General features: G+C 52.7%; 1 protein-coding gene across 1 annotated transcript in view; it reads right to left on the bottom strand.

The window, feature by feature from the left end:
- LOC148442971 (secreted frizzled-related protein 2-like) overlaps positions 1-15839 on the bottom strand; it is a 217611-nt gene that overhangs the window by 200932 nt on the left and 840 nt on the right. The gene's annotated exons all lie outside the window — the stretch shown is intronic.

The raw sequence follows: 15839 nt of genomic DNA, 5'->3' as shown, positions 1-15839 counted from the left end.
CACGGTGCTCTGCTCCCACTACAGCCGGTACACGGTGCTCTGCTCCCACTACACCCGGGACACGGTGCTCTGCTCCCACTACAGCCGGGACACGGTGCTCTGCTCCCACTACACCCGGGACACGGTGCTCTGCTCCCATTACACCCGGGACACGGTGCTCTGCTCCCATTACACCCGGGGCACGGTGCTCTGCTCCCAATACACCCGGGGCACGGTGCTCTGCTCCCACTACACCCAGGACACGGTGCTCTGCTCCCACTACACCCAGGACACGGTGCTCTGCTCCCACTACAGCCAGGACACGGTGCTCTGCTCCCACTACAGCCAGGACACGGTGCTCTGCTCCCACTACAGCCAGGACACGGTGCTCTGCTCCCACTACAGCCAGGACACGGTGCTCTGCTCCCACTACACCCAGGACACGGTGCTCTGCTCCCACTACAGCCGGGACACGGTGCTCTGCTCCCACTACAGCCGGGACACGGTGCTCTGCTCCCACTACAGCCGGTACACGGTGCTCTGCTCCCACTACACCCGGGACACGGTGCTCTGCTCCCACTACAGCCGGGACACGGTGCTCTGCTCCCACTACACCCGGGACACGGTGCTCTGCTCCCACTACACCCGGGACACGGTGCTCTGCTCCCACTACACCCGGGACACGGTGCTCTGCTCCCATTACACCCGGGACACGGTGCTCTGCTCCCATTACACCCGGGACACGCTGCTCTGCTCCCAATACACCCGGGAGACGGTGCTCTGCTCCCATTAGACCCGGGACATGGTGCTCTGCTCCCATTACACCCGGGACATGGTGCTCTGCTCCCACTACACACATGATGCTCTGCTCCCATTACACCCAGGACACTATGCTCTGCTCCCATTACACCCAGGACACGATGCTCTGCTCCCATTACACCCAGGACACTATGCTCTGCTCCCATTACACCCAGGACACGATGCTCTGCTCCCATTACACCCAGGACACGATGCTCTGCTCCAATTACACCCAGGACATAGTGCTCTGCTCCCATTACACACATGATGCTCTGCTCCCATTACACCCAGGACACTATGCTCTGCTCCCATTACACCCAGGACACTATGCTCTGCTCCCATTACACCCAGCACACGATGCTCTGCTCCCATTACACCCAGGTCACGATGCTCTGCTCCCATTACACCCAGGACACGGTGCTCTGCTCCCATTACACCCAGGACACGGTGCTCTGCTCCCATTACACCCAGGACACGGTGCTCTGCTCCCATTACACCCAGGACACGGTGCTCTGCTCCCATTACACCCAGGACACGGTGCTCTGCTCCCATTACACCCGGGACACGGTGCTCTGCTCCCATTACACCCGGGGCACGGTGCTCTGCTCCCAATACACCCGGGGCACGGTGCTCTGGGTGCTCTGCTCCCACTACACCCAGGACACGGTGCTCTGCTCCCACTACACCCAGGACACGGTGCTCTGCTCCCACTACACCCAGGACACGGTGCTCTGCTCCCACTACAGCCGGGACACGGTGCTCTGCTCCCACTACAGCCGGGACACGGTGCTCTGCTCCCACTACAGCCGGGACACGGTGCTCTGCTCCCACTACAGCCGGGACACGGTGCTCTGCTCCCACTACACCCGGGACACGGTGCTCTGCTCCCATTACACCCGGGGCACGGTGCTCTGCTCCCATTACACCCGGGGCACGGAGCTCTGCTCCCAATACACCCGGGGCACGGTGCTCTGCTCCCATTACACCTGGGACACGGTGCTCTGCTCCCAATACACCCGGGACACGGTGCTCTGCTCCCACTACAGCCGGGACACGGTGCTCTGCTCCCACTACAGCCGGGACACGGTGCTCTGCTCCCACTACAGCCGGGACACGGTGCTCTGCTCCCACTACACCCGGGACACGGTGCTCTGCTCCCACTACACCCGGGACACGGTGCTCTGCTCCCACTACAGCCGGGACACGGTGCTCTGCTCCCACTACAGCCGGGACACGGTGCTCTGCTCCCACTACAGCCGGGACACGGTGCTCTGCTCCCACTACAGCCGGGACACGGTGCTCTGCTCCCACTACAGCCGGGACACGGTGCTCTGCTCCCACTACACCCGGGACACGGTGCTCTGCTCCCACTACACCCGGGACACGGTGCTCTGCTCCCACTACACCCGGGACACGGTGCTCTGCTCCCATTACACCCGGGACACGGTGCTCTGCTCCCATTACACCCGGGACACGGTGCTCTGCTCCCATTACACACATGATGCTCTGCTCCCACTACACCCAGGACACTATGCTCTGCTCCCATTACACCCAGGACACTATGCTCTGCTCCCATTACACCCAGGACACTATGCTCTGCTCCCATTACACCCAGGACACGGTGCTCTGCTCCCATTACACTCAGGACACGGTGCTCTGCTCCCATTACACCCAGGACACGGTGCTCTGCTCCCATTACACCCAGGACACGGTGCTCTGCTCCCATTACACCCTGTACACGGTGCTCTGCTCCCATTACACCCAGGACACGGTGCTCTGCTCCCATTACACACATGATGCTCTGCTCCCATTACACCCAGGACACTATGCTCTGCTCCCATTACACCAAGGACACGATGCTCTGCTCCCATTACACCCAGGACACGATGCTCTGCTCCCATTACACCCAGGACATGATGCTCTGCTCCCATTACACCCAGGACACAATGCTCTGCTCCCATTACACCCAGGACATAGTGCTCTGCTCCCATTACACACATGATACTCTGCTCCCATTACACACAGGACACGATGCTCTGCTCCCCTTACACCCAGGACACGATGCTCTGCTCCCATTACACCCAGGACACAGTGCTCTGCTCCCAGTACACCCATTTACACCCAGGACACGATGCTCTGCACTCATTACACCCAGGACACGATGCTCTGCTCCCATTACACCCAGGACATAGTGCTCTGCTCCTATTACACACATGATGCTCTGCTCCCATTACACCCAGGACACTATGCTCTGCTCCCATTACACCCAGGACACGATGCTCTGCTCCCATTACACCAAGGACACTATGCTCTGCTCCCATTACACCCAGGACACTATGCTCTGCTCCCATTACACCCAGGACGCAGTGCTCTGCTCCCATTACACCCAGGACACGGTGCTCTGCTCCCATTACACCCAGGACACGGTGCTCTGCTCCCATTACACACATGATGCTCTGCTCCCACTACACCCAGGACACTATGCTCTGCTCCCATTACACCCAGGACACTATGCTCTGCTCCCATTACACCCAGGACACTATGCTCTGCTCCCATTACACCCAGGACACGGTGCTCTGCTCCCATTACACTCAGGACACGGTGCTCTGCTCCCATTACACCCAGGACACGGTGCTCTGCTCCCATTACACCCAGGACACGATGCTCTGCTCCCATTACACCCAGGACACGATGCTCTGCTCCCATTACACCCAGGACACGATGCTCTGCTCCTATTACGCCCAGGACATAGTGCTCTGCTCCCATTACACACATGATGCTCTGCTCCCATTACACCCAGGACACTATGCTCTGCTCCCATTACACCCAGGACACGATGCTCTGCTCCCATTACACCCAGGACACGATGCTCTGCTCCCATTACACCCAGGACACGATGCTCTGCTCCCATTACACCCAGGACACGATGCTCTGCTCCCATTACACCCAGGACACGATGCTCTGCTCCCATTACACCCAGGACATGATGCTCTGCTCCCATTACACCCAGGACACGATGCTCTGCTCCCATTACACCCAGGACACGATGCTCTACTCCCATTACACACATAATGCTCTGCTCCCATTACACCCAGGACACTATGCTCTGCTCCCATTACACCCAGGACACGGTGCTCTGCTCCCACTACACCCAGGACACGGTGCTCTGCTCCCACTACACCCGGGACACGGTGCTCTGCTCCCATTACACCCGGGACACGGTGCTCTGCTCCCATTACACCCGGGACACGGTGCTCTGCTCCCATTACACCCGGGACACGGTGCTCTGCTCCCATTACACCCGGGATACGGTGCTCTGCTCCCATTACACCCGGGACACGGTGCTCTGCTCCCATTACACCCGGGACATGGTGCTCTGCTCCCATTACACCCGGGACATGGTGCTCTGCTCCCATTACACACATGATACTCTGCTCCCGTTACACCCAGGACACTATGCTCTGCTCCCATTACACCCAGGACACTATGCTCTGCTCCCATTACACCCAGGACACGATGCTCTGCTCCCATTACACCCAGGACACGATTCTCTGCTCCCATTACACCCAGGACATAGTGTTCTGCTCCCATTACACACATGATGCTCTGCTCCCATTACACCCAGGACACTATGCTCTGCTCCCATTACACCCAGGACACGATGCTCTGGTCCCATTACACCCAGGACACGATGCTCTGCTCCCATTACACCCAGGACACGATGCTCTGCTCCCATTACACCCACGACATAGTGCTCTGCTCCCATTACACCCAGGACACTATGCTCTGCTCCCATTACACCCGGGACATGGTGCTCTGCTCCCATTACACACATGATACTCTGCTCCCGTTACACCCAGGACACGATGCTCTGGTCCCATTACACCCAGGACACGATGCTCTGCTCCCATTACACCCAGGACACGATGCTCTGCTCCCATTACACCCACGACATAGTGCTCTGCTCCCATTACACCCAGGACACTATGCTCTGCTCCCATTACACCCAGGACACTATGCTCTGCTCCCATTACACCCAGGACACTATGCTCTGCTCCCATTACACCCAGGACACGATGCTCTGCTCCCATTACACCCTGGACACAGTGCTCTGCTCCCATTACACCCAGGACACGGTGCTCTGCTCCCATTACACCCAGGACACGGTGCTCTGCTCCCATTACACCCAGGACACGGTGCTCTGCTCCCATTACACCCAGGACACGGTGCTCTGCTCCCATTACACCCAGGACACGGTGCTCTGCTCCCATTACACCCAGAACACTGTGCTCTGCTCCCATTACACACATGATGCTCTGCTCCCATTACACCCAGGACACTAAGCTCTGCTCCCATTACACCCAGGACACGATGCTCTGCTCCCATTACACCAAGGACACGATGCTCTGCTCCCACTACACCCAGGACACGATGCTCTGCTCCCATTACACCCAGGACACGATGCTCTGCTCCCATTACACCCAGGACACGGTGCTCTGCTCCCATTACACCCAGGACACGGTGCTCTGCTCCCATTACACCCAGGGCACGGTGCTCTGCTCCCATTACACCCAGGGCACGGTGCTCTGCTCCCAATACACCCAGGACACGGTGCTCTGCTCCCAATACACCCAGGACACGGTGCTCTGCTCCCATTACACCCAGGACACGGTGCTCTGCTCCCAATACACCCAGGACACGGTGCTCTGCTCCCACTACACCCAGGACACGGTGCTCTGCTCCCACTACAGCCAGGACACGGTGCTCTGCTCCCACTACAGCCAGGACACGGTGCTCTGCTCCCAGTACACCCGGGACACGGTGCTCTGCTCCCACTACACCCGGGACACGGTGCTCTGCTCCCACTACACCCGGGACACTGTGCTCTGCTCCCACTACAGCCAGGACACGGTGCTCTGCTCCCACTACAGCCAGGACACGGTGCTCTGCTCCCACTACACCCGGGACACGGTGCTCTGCTCCCACTACAGCCGGGACACGGTGCTCTGCTCCCACTACAGCCGGGACACGGTGCTCTGCTCGCACTACAGCCGGGACACGGTGCTCTGCTCCCACTACAGCCGGGACACGGTGCTCTGCTCCCACTACAGCCGGTACACGGTGCTCTGCTCCCACTACACCCGGGACACGGTGCTCTGCTCCCACTACAGCCGGGACACGGTGCTCTGCTCCCACTACACCCGGGGCACGGGGCACGGTGCTCTGCTCCCATTACACCCAGGACACGGTGCTCTGCTCCCACTACACCCAGGACACGGTGCTCTGCTCCCACTACAGCCAGGACACGGTGCTCTGCTCCCACTACAGCCAGGACATGGTGCTCTGCTCCCACTACAGCCAGGACACGGTGCTCTGCTCCCACTACAGCCAGGACACGGTGCTCTGCTCCCACTACACCCAGGACACGGTGCTCTGCTCCCACTACACCCAGGACACGGTGCTCTGCTCCCACTACAGCCGGGACACGGTGCTCTGCTCCCACTACAGCCGGGACACGGTGCTCTGCTCCCACTACAGCCGGTACACGGTGCTCTGCTCCCACTACACCCGGGACACGGTGCTCTGCTCCCACTACAGCCGGGACACGGTGCTCTGCTCCCACTACACCCGGGACACGGTGCTCTGCTCCCACTACACCCGGGACACGGTGCTCTGCTCCCACTACACCCGGGACACGGTGCTCTGCTCCCATTACACCCGGGACACGGTGCTCTGCTCCCATTACACCCGGGACACGGTGCTCTGCTCCCAATACACCCGGGAGACGGTGCTCTGCTCCCATTAGACCCGGGACATGGTGCTCTGCTCCCATTACACCCGGGACATGGTGCTCTGCTCCCATTACACACATGATGCTCTGCTCCCATTACACCCAGGACACTATGCTCTGCTCCCATTACACCCAGGACACTATGCTCTGCTCCCATTACACCCAGGACACGATGCTCTGCTCCCATTACACCCAGGACACGATGCTCTGCTCCAATTACACCCAGGACATAGTGCTCTGCTCCCATTACACACATGATGCTCTGCTCCCATTACACCCAGGACACTATGCTCTGCTCCCATTACACCCAGGACACTATGCTCTGCTCCCATTACACCCAGCACACGATGCTCTGCTCCCATTACACCCAGGACACGATGCTCTGCTCCCATTACACCCAGGACACGGTGCTCTGCTCCCATTACACCCAGGACACGGTGCTCTGCTCCCATTACACCCAGGACACGGTGCTCTGCTCCCATTACACCCAGGACACGGTGCTCTGCTCCCATTACACCCAGGACACGGTGCTCTGCTCCCATTACACCCAGGACACGGTGCTCTGCTCCCATTACACCCGGGACACGGTGCTCTGCTCCCATTACACCCGGGACACGGTGCTCTGCTCCCATTACACCCGGGACACGGTGCTCTGCTCCCATTACACCCGGGACACGGTGCTCTGCTCCCATTACACCCGGGACACGGTGCTCTGCTCCCATTACACCCGGGACACGGTGCTCTGCTCCCATTACACCTAGGACACGGTGGTCTGCTCCCATTACACACATGATGCTCTGCTCCCATTACACCCAGGACACTATGCTCTGCTCCCATTACACCCAGGACACGATGCTCTGCTCCCATTACACCCAGGACACGATGCTCTGCTCCCATTACACCCAGGACATGATGCTCTGCTCCCATTACACCCAGGACACAATGCTCTGCTCCCATTACACCCAGGACACAATGCTCTACTTCCATTACACACATGATGCTCTGCTCCCATTACACCCAGGACACGATGCTCTGCTCCCATTACACCCAGGACACAGTGCTCTGCTCCCAGTACACCCAGGACACGATGCTCTGCTCTCATTACACCCAGAACACGCTCTGCTCTCATTACACCCAGGACACGATGCTCTGCTCCCATTACACCCAGGACACACTGCTCTGCTCCCATTACACCCAGGATACGATGCTCTGCTCCCATTACACCCAGGACACGATGCTATGCACCCAGGACACCCAGGACACGGTGCTCTGCTCCCATTACACCCAGGACACGATGCTCTGCTCCCATTACACCCAGGACACGGTGCTCTGCTCCCATTACACCCAGGACACGGTGCTCTACTCCCATTACACCCAGGACACGATGCTCTGCTCCCATTACACCCAGGACACCATGCTATGCACCCAGGAAACCATGCTCTGCTCCCATCGATATGAAGAAACTTCATCATCATTGTATATTTATAAGGCACCAGATGGTGTAACAATATGTCATACACAGAACAAGGACATACAGTAAGAGGTTAATAGAGAATGTGTAAAGGGAGAGAGCTTGCAATCTAGGGGAATTGGCCAGAGGGGTGACACGCAGGTCAGGTAGATTCTTACTGGTTATATCTATCATTTAATTACTTCCCATTTACAGAACACATACTGTACATTTCTGAATTGGGTTGAATGAATGTTATGCCCAGGTCACTGTAGGTGAGTAATAGAAATGTATTGTTGGCGTGTTTATCACTGTGGCTGTTTTGCAGAGGGAAGTTTAGTCGGTGTCCTTGTTTGTCCTGTCTGCTGACCGCTGTGTCAGGCACTGGAAAGATCGCCCATCACATCACATTATACTGGAAATAGAACCAGACGGATGGAGGGAACACTCCCCGTTCTCACCTCCCATCCAGGGACTGGAGCAGGGAACAGTTACTGTCTATCTCTTTGTGTGTGGCCTGTACAGTAGGAGAGGTTAGCAACACCGTATGATTGTAGGACTACGTGATGTGTTTCTTCTACCATTATTATAATACACTAATGCTGGGTACACACTGGGCTATATTACGCCCAATATATCACGAGCTCGTCGGTGGGTGTGTACCCCCCATATGTCTGTGAAAATCGACATTCACAGGTATATCGCGTCGGCTGTAGATATATCAGCAAGTCTGGCTGTGTGTGCGGGCGGATCACCGACAGCCCGTACCTGGCAGCCATTGACATCACAACTGGGCAGGCAAATTCAAAAAACACAAAAGGAAAGATAAGATATAGGGCCTGATTCAGACCCACTCGCGAGCGGCTGTCCGCTCGCAAGTGGGTCGATGGTCTGCACTGCGCATGCGTACGACGAAGGGAGCTCCGTCGTGCGCGTGCGCGAGACGCGACGAGCGAAGGACTTTCCTTCGCTCGTTGTGTCTGATCAAAGGGGGCGTGCTGTCGATGTTGATTGACAGCACGCCCCCTTTGGTGGGCGTGCCGGGGGCGTGCCTCCCAGACGGAGGCGTTCCCAAGGGAACGCCTACCGTCAGAAGCCGGCCCCACTGACATCACTAGTGATGTCAGTGGGAGTGATTTTGGCTCTGATAGAGCCAAAATCACTCCAGGCCTTGCGGTTGAGAAACTCAACCGCAGGCTTCGGCTCGCAGTGGCGATGGTAGCGATGGTCAAGACCATTGCGACCATCATCCTGCACGCTCGTATATGCTGTGGGTGGTGACCCAGGAGGACGCTCCATAATTATGGAGGTGGGCCCTGGTTCAGAGCGAGCGCTCTGATCAGAGCGTCCGGCTCTGAATCAGGGCCATAGTGTCCAGTGCACTTTCATGGGTCCACTGCGCCCATGTTTTGAATTCTGAATTGTCAGTAAAATATAACCTTTATTATGTTTATTAAAATATGATACATAGATGTATTTGGGGAAATATAAAAATGTAGAGATTAGAAAGTGAAAAAAGTTATAAAGAAAGGTGATTAAAAACACCTCCTGGTGCTGTCAGTCATTAGGATCTTTCTAAATAATTAAGTTTATATGGCTGTGTTACGGTATAACAAAATTTTTCAATATAACTTTTGTACGTTATTTCAGAGTACTTCTCCAGAGTAAAACAAAGTTTCAATAGTAGCCATGCATAGTAGCTTTTATGTCCAAAATCGTGTGTGTTCTATGCCTTATAATGGTATCAGGACACTCTACTCTCTATGTTGCCATAAATATTTCACTAAATAGATGGTATATCGTAACTCTGTTCTTAAATAACTACAGCCGGTTAAACGTTTAATACCAATAATGTGTCATGTGATATTAACGAGGTTAGCTGTTTCATAGATCACAGACTTGATAAATATTTATGTATCACGGCAATCTGTAATAATTTAGATCATATGTTTCAATGTTCTCCCTAGGATACAATAGTCCTACAGTGCCCCGCGGGTATATTAATAAGCTAGGTGGGTACACCAGTGCTCTTTCCCGATACGGGAATTGATCCTCACGTGCTCGCTAACATACACATCTCATACATATAACACATGACAGTAAAAGATATATTAGATCCTAGAGCTGCATTCAATTGTGCAGAGACCGGCAGCACTCAGGGAATTTAAATGCTCCCCCAGTTGTGATGTCATCGCAGACACATCGGCAGAACGATTGGTAAGTGTGTATGCACTTAAAAATTGTAAGATAGGTTGGTGGGTCGGCCAAACACCAAGTGGGTACCCAGGTTAAAGCATACTTGTGACTTTGGCAAGTCTGATTCCAGGACAGGAGGAGGTAGGTGGGTGGGACGGAGGCAGCGCAGCGCTATATGCGTTTGTGTGGGCAGAATGGGTCGGAGCAACGCAGATCACGTCACCTCGGCCTGCCCCATGTGATCGTTTCTCATCATTAACGTCTTTTCAACACGGGACGGGGTTGAGATGACGCGATTCATAACGAATCGCGTCATGACCACCCTCATCCTGCCCACAAGCCTGACTTGTGTCAAACACTGCAAACGTTCCTGACTCGCCTGCGTTTGCCTAGCCACGCCCAGTTACCTGCCCCAAACGCTGACTATCTGTCACTCACTTTTCGAATGAATCCTCTGTGCGAGCTTAATTGCTAAAACAATTGCTGTGCGTGCTAAGTGCGGCTTACACGCTTGCGCAATGCTCTGAAATGCGCAACAGCTGCCAGAACGTAATAACCCTGAAATGTCGCCATCACTATATAACAACAATGTAAAAGCTGGAAATCCCACACTGGCGCTCCAGTGACCAATATAACAATACAAAATCACCAAACGGCAATTGGATCATAAATTGAAATAATAAATACAGACAGGAAAATAGTCCAAAAAGTTCCATCACTTATTTCCTGATGGGAAAATGATTCTCTTCCCCTAACATTGATGATTCCTCAGGGGATATAGAGAAAATGTATAGTGTAGCGAGGGCCTGATTTAGCATCGTGCGCACGTTCACTGCTGATCGCAGATTCCCGATTATCAGGAGCCTGCGCGTGTGCAGAATGGGTCCTGCGTAGTTGCACGCAAACCCTTGAATGCTTCTGGTCAGGGGCAGTTCTAGAGAGGTGAATTTATTGCAACAGTACCTACAACAGTGTTTCTTCCTTTCTTTAAAAAATGATTGAGCAATTGCAACTGTTGCAGTATTTGAACTGCTAGACTAGAACCCATACAGAGAGATACTTACCAGTCTCCAATTAATTATTATTCCGGTAGTAATAGTATACATAAGGTTTTTAAACCTATAAGAGAGGTCTTCTATATGTGATATACTCTGACCCAATTTTGGGCTTAAGGAACACTTAATTACAATATTTCATTAATTAGTAATCACATATATTTCTCCAGCGAATAATTAATTTTGCTTATGCAACATAGCATTTGCTTTATGTGGATGAAAAACATTCTTTGCTCTCCCAGCAGCAATACAGTAATACTTTATTAATAGATGGTGTATTTTCAGGTGGATATATATGATCTATGACTTGAAATGCTTACAGAGACACATACAATTCACTATATATTTTAGTTTGGTATGGAATTATTGATACCATATTTCATTTCACTTTAGTTTTGCTTTTTAAACATTTAAATAAAAGTTATATTTTATAAAGGATTCATTAGTGCGCCAACAAAGAGGACATTCTTGTTCTCTCTCTTTTTTCATGTATTTGTTTAGTGTCCCTAGGCAGCACACCCTACCATTCTATCAATAATATAATTGGTGATTTGTAATTTAGGGTATTTTTCTCTTTTTCCCAATTTGGTCCAAGATTTAACTATATATCAACTAGTGCAGAAGTTTCCCATTTCCCCGTTCCCTTTTATGATTGCATTTCTAGAGAGGAGGGGGCCCGTGTGCAGTCTCCGACACGGGCCCCCCTCCTCTCCATCCGGCTGCACACTGGGCCTGATTCAGAGCTGGACGCTCTTTGAGAGCGCTCGCTCTGAATCAGGGCGTCACTGTTTATTTTTTAAAGACGGCCTCCTGGCCGCTCGCTAGGCTGTGGGTGACCACCCACAGCTTTAGCGAGCGGCCAGGTGATGGTCGCGACGGTCATGACCATCGGGGCTTGCGACGGGACCCCTGTGGTAGGGTCTCGTTCCCGCAAGCCCCAGTGAGCTTTCGGCTCTAATAGAGCTGGAAGCTCACCCACTGACATCACTCGTGATGTCAGTGGGTGAGCTTCGGGAACGCCTCAGTTTGGCCAGCCCCCCCCCCCTGCCCGTCTCCAAAACGAGGCAAGCTGTCAATCACAATCGACAGCTGCCCCGCTTTGGTACGAGACCCGTAGTGACGGAGCGCCCGTGGCTGGCCGGGTCTCGCGTGTGCGCACGCCGGAGCCGGCTCTGGCATGCGCAGTGGGGGACCATCGACCCACTTGTGAGCGCCGTGCGCTCGCCAGCGGGTCTGAATCAGGCCAACTGAGCAGTGCGTGACCAGCGCCGCACTTATAGACTCTGGGCACTAGAGTGTTTACGGGGCGGTGCAGGGGGCGTCCCAGTTCCTGGAAACGGGGGTGTGAGGCCCCATTATCCGGAACCGGCTAGCCCAGGATTTTCGTTGATCAACGCAGTGTCCTGGGCTCGCAAGCCTGCCAGCCGGAGTAAGCTGAGGCTTACTCAGCTGGTCGGAGGCCCGGTGCTGTCTGCCATCGCGACCATAGATGGTGATACCAGCCTACGACATCCATCGCAGTGCTGGGATCACAAATGCAGTAGGGGGTGTCATACAGGGGGCGTCTTACAGGGAGGTGTCATACAGGGGGTGTCATACATCTCATGATGCATTTGCATTATTGCAAGGATTCTGCGTCACTGTGGGCAACTTTGCATTTGCAATCCTTGCTGAATCAGGACCTGATTCAGAGCCGGACGCTATTTGCGGACGGTCGTTCTGAAAAAGGGGCCGGATATATAAATTAAGCGCTCGCTCTTTGCGGTCTGTTGACGCCTCTATATCTGAACGAGCGAACGAAACATGCGCTCGCTATTTTGTAAAGACGCCCCCTGGCCGCTCGCATCCTACGTCATCTCCGCTATTTATTAGATTAAACGGGTACATCGAAAGGCGTCTGAACTGCTCACAGTGCTTGTGGTAGCATTTTTCTACCGCAATCATGCGAGCAGTTCAGGCTAAAAGACAACCAAGTGACGTGGTCGATGACGCTGCTTTGTTAATTATGCACACCCATTAAACGCCCGTTTTGATCTTTTGGCACGCCTGCGTTCGGGTCTCCACTCCCCGTTTTCAAGCACCTTCCCCTGTTACCACCCACAAAGCCTCATCCTGTCACTCAATTTAGCAGGCATTCGCTATATAGCGAGCACACGATTTCCGACCGCACTGACTGGTTGGCGCATGCGCATTACAACCTATACGCATGCGCAGATGTGCGAACATCGCTCGGAGTGAACGAGCGGCCGCTTGCGAGCGGCTCTGAATCAGGCCCTCAGATCCTAATTCAATAACTGGGGAAGAACAACCAACCCTGCATTACAAACGGTATGCAGTCGGGAAGCCGGCGGACCTAATCCCGACAGCCGACTTCTCGACTGTGCCTTCCCTACACTTGTAGTGTGCCTTCCCTACCCCAGTATTGTGCCTTCCCTACCCTTGTAGTGTGCCTTCCCTACCCCTGTATTGTGCCTTCCCTACCTTTGTAGTGTGCCTTCGCTACCACTGTATTGTGCCTTTCCCTACCCCTGTATTCTGCCTTTCCTACCCCTGTATTGTGCCTTTCCCTACCGCTGTATTGTGCCTTTTCTACCCCTGTATTGTGCCTTTCCCTACCCTTGTATTGTGCCTTTCCTACCCCTGTATTGTGCCTTTCCCTACCCCTGTATTGTGCCTTTCCCTACCCCTGTAATGTGCCTTTCCCTACCCCTGTATTGTGCCTTTCCTACCCCTGTATTGTGCCTTTCCCTACCCCTGTATTGTGCCTTTCCTACCCCTGTATTGTGCCTTCCCTACCCCTGTATTGAATTGTGCCTTCCCTACCCCAGTATTGTACCTTAACTACCCCAGTATTGTGCCTTTCCTACCCCTGTATTGTGCCTTTCCCTACCCCTGTATTGTGCCTTTCCCTACCCCTGTATTGTGTCTTCCCTACCCCTGTATTGAATTGTGCCTTCCCTACCCCAGTATTGTGCCTACCCCAGTATTGTGCCTTCCCTACCCTGGTAGTGTGCCTTCCCTACCCCTGTATTGTGCCTTTCCTACCCATGCAATGTGCCTTCCCTACCCCTTGTCTATATTGACAGAAAGAAAATGCTGTACTACTGTAGACACCTCCACATTGGCCTTGAGAAAAATGAGCAGAAGTGAGGCAGCTAAATGACCTCCTTTGCTTTTGTTTTATTACTGTGACGAGCGGTAGCCAAGATCTATGCAGGATGCAACTTATCCCTATTACTACAGAGCCATCATCCTCATCCTTACACCAGGTCACTCTGTTATTATTCTGTACTGACAGACACTGCACAGCGCTACTTCTCTATTCACGATGCTGGATGACCTCTTCCTCTATACCGTACAGCTCACTTCCACTTCTCTTCTTCTATATAGACACATAGGGTGATATATAGATGCATGGGGTGATATATGTGTATGGGTGATATATAGGAGCATAGTGTGATATATGGAAGTAGGGGTGATATTTAGCAGTATGAGATGATATATAGGCATACTACAGGGTGATATAAAGAAGTAGGGGTGATATAGGAGTATGGAATAATATATAGGATTATGAGTGTTATAGAGGAGTATGGGGTGATATAAAGGAGTATGGGGTGATATATAGAACTATGGGGTGATATAGGAGTATGGGGTGATATAAAGGAGTATGGGGTGATATAAAGGAGTATGGGGTGATATATAAGAGCATAGTGTGATATATGGAAGTAGGGGTGATATTTAGCAGTATGAGATGATATATAGGCATACTACAGGGTGATATAAAGAAGTAGGGGTGATATAGGAGTATGGAATAATATATAGGATTATGAGTGTTATAGAGGAGTATGGGGTGATATAAAGGAGTATGGGGTGATATATAGAACTATGGGGTGATATAGGAGTATGGGGTGATATAAAGGAGTATGGGGTGATATAAAGGAGTATGGAGTGATATATAAGAGCATAGTGTGATATATGGAAGTAGGGGTGATATTTAGCAGTATGAGATGATATATAGGCATACTACAGGGTGATATAAAGAAGTAGGGGTGATATAGGAGTATGGAATAATATATAGGATTATGGGGTGATATAAAGGAGTATGGGGTGATATAGGAGTATGGGGTGATATAAAGGAGTATGGGGTGATATATAAGAGCATAGTGTGATATATGGAAGTAGGGGTGATATTTAGCAGTATGAGATGATATATAGGCATACTACAGGGTGATATAAAGAAGTAGGGGTGATATAGGAGTATGGAATAATATATAGGATTATGAGTGTTATAGAGGAGTATGGGGTGATATAAAGAAGTATGGGGTTATATATAGAAGTATGGGGTGATATATAAGAGCATACTGTGATATATGGAAGTAGGGGTATTATTTAGCAGTATGAGATGATATATAGGCATACTACAGGGTGATATAAAGAAGTAGGGGTGATATAGGAGTATGGAATAATATATAGGATTATGAGCGTTATAGAAGAGTATGGGGTGATATATAGGAGTGATATATAAGAGCATGGGGTGATATATAGGAGTATGGGGTGATCTATAGGAGCA

The sequence above is a fragment of the Taudactylus pleione genome, unplaced genomic scaffold, assembly GCF_031769625.1.
Source record: "Taudactylus pleione unplaced genomic scaffold, aTauple2 ptg001377l, whole genome shotgun sequence".
NCBI lineage: Eukaryota > Metazoa > Chordata > Amphibia > Anura > Myobatrachidae > Taudactylus > Taudactylus pleione.
The sequence above is the reverse complement of the archived record's forward strand: the minus strand, read 5'-3'. Positions and strand labels throughout refer to the sequence as shown.